Below are 8,467 nucleotides of genomic sequence, written 5' to 3' on the forward strand. Positions count from 1 at the left end.
GAAAATAGGAATAAAAATTTAAACACAAAAAAGCCAAAGCTCTGATACCACTGAAGGATTACCATGTGTTCATAACACGCAGCGGAAGAAAAGAAAGTAATCCTTAAAGATCTATTTTGTGCATAAACTTTATTCCTATAATATAATATAATAGTAGTTGATCAGATTTAAATACCTGAGTACGCTAGTAAAAATCCTTTTCTCCTTCGATGGTACGAAGGCACTATGCGTATCCACACCGAGACCAACATTTGCTGTCAACTCCTTGACCAATGGACATCTGATCTAAATTGAGAAACCTCTTGCAACTCTTTGCACACCATAAAATTCTTCTCTAAGAATTAGTCTCACATACATTTATGTGCATAGAGGTAAAGGAATAACAACCCTTGTTATTTTTTCTGTCTTTCTCATGTCAGCCTCTACTCTTGGCATACTTATATATAGTATGAGATTTGTTGTTGATTTTAAATTTGAATCTCAATTCAATTTTAAATCATATCTTACTATTTTAATTTGAATCTTTCAAATTTATGAATCGTATCATAACTCAATTTGAAACAGAATCAGTTAGGATCTCATCCAACTTTATAATTCAAATTAGAAATAGAATAACTAATTATTCTCAAATCTCATTTAATATTCTCAATTATCATACTATTATTATATTTTTGGTGCTAGCAAAAAATATAATAATATTCCATTTGAATTAATATAATTATTTATTTGATCAAATCAAAATAATAATTAAATAATTCCATAGCAAATATTAGAACACTCGTTAGTGTGTGACCCCATAGGTTCAATACTAAGCGGGTAGTAAATTAGTCATACTAAATTTACTAATCAAGGTTGGTGTCTAGCAACACTCCTCAACGACCCGATAGTGTGAAGTAATATATTTTTACTAAGAACCTCAGAAGAACAAAGTATGATTCCTTCCATCTTTCCAGCTATTGGTTAACCTTTAGAGTATGGTTTAATTGTCAAACTCTAACTTGTTACCATTATTATAATGAACTGTGAATGACATAAGAAACTCATTTCTTCATTCATTCAATCCCCTTGGCCAAGGTTTTATTATCTCAGTCATTATAATCATAGAGCTCAAACTCTTTACCGAGAGTTGACGGATTCCTTATTGACTAATCATTAATTCTACAAGTATTTAAATCATACCCAATATCCATTCAACTAGCACCCTAGGGTATTAGGTGTCCGGAATCAAAGTATAATAAATACATTGTTAATTACTATGATAGTCGCAGGTCAAAGGAAACTCTATTACTATGTTCATCTTGAGAATATCCTATTGACAAATATGCGGTAATTATAACCATTAAGAATTCTCAGAGTGAGTCAGTTCAATGGTTATATCTCTATATGCACCATCTATATATATAATTTAATAGATGAGATCTATTAATTTTCATCCAATGAAGACCATTATATATATATTGATCTTTCCGGATTATTAATGTCCTTTTTAATAATCATATGACCAAGAACAATTTAGATTAAATTATAAAAGATTTATTTCTCAATATTATGATCACTATCATAATAATAAATCTCTAAATTTAATCTAGGACGTTATTATATTAACATTTTAATATAATAACAGTAACAAATTATTTAAAACATGATTGATTGGATTGTGGTCATACTCCTTATTCCCAACAGGAGACATCACCGCCTTTTTCGTCAACCACCGCCTTAGCAGGACCACGGAAATGACGACAACGACGACTACCAGAATCTTTAGTGATTATAACTTTGTTTTAGGCTTTTTAATTTGGATATTGAAAATGCAATAGTGTTTTCCACCTTTATTGGCAAGTTATGTGTATTCCTCAAGTGTGGACGACAACAGAAGATAAATCTAAGGCTCAGATATATAGCCCCGAAAATCGGAGGGTCATTTTTTTTTTTTAAATCGAACCCTCAGATTTGATCAACAATCGGGAGTCCAAGGGCGAACAGATAGAGATCGAACGGTAATTGCTTGATGATCGAAATTTGAGCCTCAAATTTAACCTCTTGTCAATTCGACAGACAGGGATATATCAACGTAGATCGACAGTGAATGGATGCTCCACAATTCTGAGCCTCTGATTTGCTGAGGGAGTGCTCCACAATTCTGAGCCTCCGATTTGTGGTCAAGAACCACGTGTAACGCATGTACATGGAAGGGTGGGGTTGATGGCAATTAATTACGAAGCTCATCTCTTTTTTCTCTTTTTGTTTATCCCTTTGAACCTCATTTGGTCACTCTTAGCAACCATCCTTCATCTTTCATATTAACACGAAAATTTTGATGCATGCATAGCCCCCAAATCCAACACGCACATAAAAGATAGCTCTTCGAACAGATGCTGATTTGCCAATGTATTTACCACTTCTGCTACATCTGTCTCCATAATATCATCAGCTTCATCATCATCTTCATTTAGACTAACAACCTCATAGTTGCTTTCGAACTCATTCTCGCTGTTACTATTGTAATCTCTCCATTCGATATTTCGATCGACTTTAGATTATTGGAACTCAATGTACAACTCGATAAACGATACTTATGCTCGAATTTGATAATAGATTGAAAACATCTCTTGCGTGCTCACTTTATCAGTTACATACTTTGTTTGAAAATGAACAAACCCACTAAGTACTGATACAAGATATCGATACAAAATGCTCGATACCGTCTTTGATATATGCGGATCTACTCTTTCACAAATAACACTTCTTAGTTCTTCAAATGGTATTGGAAAAGAAACAATAAACTCACATGAATTCTCCCATATAAATCTTATGCTCTCAGATGTTTATAACAAGATTTGACTATGATAGTATAATTTTAACATAACCCTATCCTCTATTTTTTTAAACAAAATGTCTCAGCGTTGGTTTATATTGCTAAAAGTTAAAAGAGAACAAAATAAAAACAGTAAAGAATGAACAAGAAGATGAGTTGAAAAAGATAATGTTGTCGCAAGTGGTCAATGGGATATATATATATATATATTAACAAATCTGACCCTCGACTTTGAATTTTTATAAAATTATTTTTTTAATTTACAAAATTGACCCACTGATTTGGGTTTTTAGATTTTATATCTTTTTATTCCTCAAAATTGACCCACCAATTTGATCCAAGTGAAAAAAATTGTTACCACACAATTCAGAGACTCTGATTTGTGAACCCTCGAAAATTTAATTCAGCGACCCTCAAATCGAACCATTAGTTTTCTTCCTCCAAATTGGTGTCTCTGATTTATGGTTTGGAATTTAACAAAAAATTGGTTCCATATTGATTATAAACACACCAACTCTCCATAACCATGAACAACACATCTTGGGGATTATATCCAAAAAAATAATCCATTTATTTTACTGCTTCATCGTAATTATTTTACTTTCATAATTAGTTTTTATTGTTTATAATTTGACCACAAATTAAAATTAAAAAGGAAAAATAAAAAAAATTGTGTCATAATAATTTTTTTTTAAAAATTAACATTATCGTCAGATTTACTGAGGACATAATCCGACAGTAATAGTTCGAGAAATAAGATATTGTGGCGCCAACCTTACTATTGGAAAAATCCGCTGGTAACCACAGTTTTTTGGGTAGGTAATCTATCGTAGAATCCGACGGTAATTACTATCAGATGTAAAATTCGACGGTAACTGATAACCGACAAGGTTTATGCCATCGAATTTTTTTCGACGGTAAATCTGTCGATAATTAAGTTACCGTCAGATTTTATTATATTCTTCGTTTTTTTTATGGTACTTAACATTTTTCTTATAGTATAAATTATAAACTTAAACTCTAAAATTGACTAATGTTGATTAACTAAAACCTATAAAATAATAAAATATGGATATTTTGCTGAATTATTGTATTTGCATGTCAGATATATTTTGGACACGACACTTGTCAACACTTGTCTAATACATATGTTTTCTGTATCCAATCATATCTTAGTAAAAAATAAAAAAATTATATTATATATTATTTTTTAAAACCAAAAATATTTTAATATTTTATATAATTAAAAAATATTAAAAATAATTAAAAAATTAATTTATATTTTAATATTAATAAAATATTAAAATATTATTATAATTTATTAAAAAAATATTATATATTATATATATATATATATTGTACTTCTGTATTTTATAAAAGTTTAAAATAAATATACCCGCCTGTCTCCTATCGTATAATTTTTTATATCCATATTATTATCGTGTATCATAGACTAATGTTTAATTTCCTATATTTTCTCTTAATTACATGACTGGGGTTATATGTCGATTAATTCTTTGTTACATTACATTTGCGTGGAGTTGGGGTGTCTTTGTCATTCTCAGATCCATGACATAATAATATAATAAAAATGCAAATTTTTTAATAATAATGATAAATTAAACTATACTAAGAAATATGCTTAGCATATGCTTAACACTTTGATAAAGTTTGTTGAGCATTTTAATTAATTTATTAAATAGAGAGTCTATAATAGAGGATCTGGTATTAATTTCTTATTATCAACCTGTTAAGCTTAAGCGTATTATTAAAATTAAATATATTTCTTAACATAATATTATATATCATTACTCATTCTAAAAGACCCCATGCTTATTCATGTCTTGCGTTTGCGTGGCGTTGGTTTGTCTTGTCGTTCAAAGCTTTAATAAATGATACTTTGGTCATATGTGGTGGTTGCATTGGTTTGTAATTTTGTATTCAAGAATGTCCAAATAAAGTTGATGAGAAATGGCCACTAGGATTGCAATAACTAGGGGTGCACATGAATCGGGTGAAACTGGGTTTGATGTGATCCAAATTCGACCCAAAATATACACCGGATCTATTTATTAGACCCGAACTCGATCATAGACCCGATGAAACCAATACACTTTCGGGCCACAATTATACCGGATAAAAATCGGGTGAAAACCGGGCCGTTAACATTACATTACCTTGATACTTTCTTGTAAGCTAGCCTGTAAAAATATCTAAATTTTCAAGATTCCAACCATTATTTAACATGGTAAAATTCACTTAGAAAAATATAACAAGAACCAACCATTCTTTAAAATTAAAGCATAACCACAATCAATACTAAAACAAAACCACAATCAATACTAATATTGTCTAATAATACCAAATATTTAAATCAATACAAATAACACAATATTATGCATTAGTCTAAAGTCTTATGCATTCTAAACATAAAACATTAACTTATAGTCTTATAATGACTAATAACACAAAATATTAAGGTTTACAATACTTAAATTCCACATAAGAATAATCATGATCCATAACTAATAACACAAATATTAATTGTGTATGATGACCGGACTACCGGGCCGACTTCGGGTGACCCGAGCTATGGTCCGGACCCGACCCAAAAGAATGACCAGATCTATTTTGAGACCCTTATCCGGCTCTAAACCCAATAAAATCACACTAAATTAGTCCCTAAAGTGTTTGGAACCGGGCCGGACCTTCGGGGCGGCCGGGTCTGTGCACCCCTAGCAATGACTATCCAAAAAGATTGAAGAGTTTAAGGGTGAACATTTCTTGTATTTTATATATATTCTGATTATAAACTCAACTCGTGGTCAACTCAATCCCAATTCCCACTACCATCGCACTAGAATTCTTATTAAAATATTAAAAAAATAGATTCTTAATCTTTTCATTCATAAATATTTAAATTTTTAAAAATTTAAAAATATATTTAAATTTTTAATTTTTTAAAATTTGTACACATTGATTCATCAATTCATTTAGATTTATCAAACTCAACATAAAAATCAAATATGACATCCGTTATCGTGATTCGGTCGATATATAGATACACACGTTTAAGAGTTTTTAAAATAAGACAAATTAGATTCAGGAATCGATATGTCCAGATTTTGAGAAGGTCGAGAATTTAAATTTATTTTCAAATCTTCAGGAACATAAATATCTCCAGATCAAAAGGTCAAAAACCTATTTATCATTTTCTCAAATATTTATTCACAGAACTAAAAGTTTGATGTCAATATTGCGAACTACTGCATTTGATTCTTTGTTAAAAATTGTGGATTTGAAAAAAAAGGTTGACAATATTTTTTTAAAAAAAAATTTATGCCATAAATATTGCCATTGCTTATAATAAATTTAAGATAAAAAAAAAGAATAAAGTTTTACATCCAAACAAAATATTTAACTAAGTCTAACCAAGTTGTTATAACAACTTTTAAAATCACACACCTCCTTCTTCTTCTTCTCCAAATTCGCATAGCAGGTTCTTCTTCTTCTTCTCCTTCTCCTTCTCCTTCTCCTTCTCCTTCTCCTCCTCCAATATTGCGTCTTCTTCTTTTTATCCTTTAAGTAATTTTTTAACTGTTTGTTCAAATCTGAATCAAATTCAGTTCATTTGTTAATTGAGTTAGGTTTACTTGATACTATTTTTAAATATTTACCGTTATTACTTAAGAAATTCGGTTTATCTCTTAGTTTAATTGAGTTCATTTGTATGCAAAAATTAATTAAAATGTGATTTTTTTGCTGATTGATGTTTATCACTTTTTGTTCAAATCTAAACCGAATTCGGTTCATTTGTGAATTGAGTTAGATTCACTTGATACTACTTTTAAGTATTTATCAAATCTGTTATTCTTTAAGAAATTTAGTTCATCTTTTAGTTTAATTGAGTTTATTTGCATCCAGAAATGAGTTAAAATGTTATTTTCTTGCTGATTGAATATTTATCATTTTTTGTTCAAATTTGAATTGAATTCGGTTCCTTTGTGAATTGAGTTAGGTTTACTTGATACTAGTTTTAAGTATTCACCAAATCTATTATTCCTTAAGAAATTCGGTTCATCTCTTAGTTTAATAGAGTTCATTTGCATGCAGAAATGAATTGAAATGTACTTTTTTTGTTAATTGAATGTTTATCACTTTTTGTTCAAATTTGAACCGAATTCGGTTCATTTGTGAATTAAGTTAGGTTCACTTGATGGAAGACGAAGAAAAAAGATGGAAGAATGCGAAAACGAAGAAGAAGGAAAGCAAAGAAGAAAAAGAAAAAAGTGAAGACAAAGACGAAGAAGCATTATTGCTTGATTAGACTTGAATACAAAAATGTTTGAATGTGTAGTTGGGCTAAAAAAAATTGCATATAACGACGTTATCATACAGGTCAAAACTTGAATTAATATGACGACGTATTAAATTTTGCTAGATTAAAACATCTCTTTTAATTAGGCCTAATTAATACAAAAGGTAGAATAACATCACTTTAATAGCATCGAATTTTACACGATAACTAATTTTTTTTATCAGTTGTGACTTGTGATACAAACTTGACTTAAATAAGGAGAAAAATTTTTGAGATAATTTATGTACAGTTGATATATTTTTTTGATATCGTCATAAAAAATATCAATCATTCAAAAGACAACTTTAAAAAAACTTGCAACTATATAAAAAAGCCAACAAATTAAGTTACATCTAATAACATATCTAAGATACTTATTCTATATAAACATTAATAATTTCTTACAATTCAGCCACTTATATAACTATTTAAAATTCTATAAAATTCAATAAATTATTTCTATTTGATGCCATCTATTCCTATTTGTCCACCTCTAAACAACTTTAATATTAGAGAATAAAATAGATGTTTCATATTCTATCTTTTTTTAATCTAATTTACTATTCTTTTGTAGCCCAAAATCATTTTTATATCTTCTTCTCTTACATCAAGTTCCTCAATTAAGAATTAAACAACTTTTTGAATGCCTTTGAATAAAGATTCTCCTCTTATTTTTTTAGATGTAATATTGTTTATAAAACATTCAAATTCATCTGCAAATTTTGTTATATATCCTTCTACTATATACATATTTTTCTCTATTTTATATGTTACACACTACTATTGCACTCACTTTTTTCCTTCTCCAACATCAATATTAACAATTTTACGTAATCTATCTTTTTTCCTTCTCTCATTTCATTGTGAAACTAGATTCCTAATTAGTTTCCAAGCACAATTTTAAGGCGGTAACTTATTTTCAAAAATTATTTCATTTCTACACCTCTAAATAGTCCATATAATACCAAAGAAATAAATTATATATCCAGCTATTTTTTTCTGTTTTGAACACACATTGATCTATCCATCCCTCAAACCAAGTTCTAATATCCTAAGATCCCACCGAACAATATTTTTTCAACATAAAGTCATCCATCACAGCTTAGATACATACTCACAATGTAGGAAAATGTGGCTCAGTGTCTCTGGTTCGTCACCACAAAGTACACAAATATCTTCACTTTGATTTATGATTCTTCTCCTCATGAGCACATCTTTAGTGTTCAGCGCTTCCAAGATCACGAACCATGTTAGCATTTCTATTCTTAGTAGAACAACACCTTGCCAAACATTAT

The sequence above is a fragment of the Arachis stenosperma genome, chromosome 1 (assembly GCF_014773155.1).
Source record: "Arachis stenosperma cultivar V10309 chromosome 1, arast.V10309.gnm1.PFL2, whole genome shotgun sequence".
In the NCBI taxonomy this organism is placed as follows: Eukaryota; Viridiplantae; Streptophyta; class Magnoliopsida; order Fabales; family Fabaceae; genus Arachis; species Arachis stenosperma.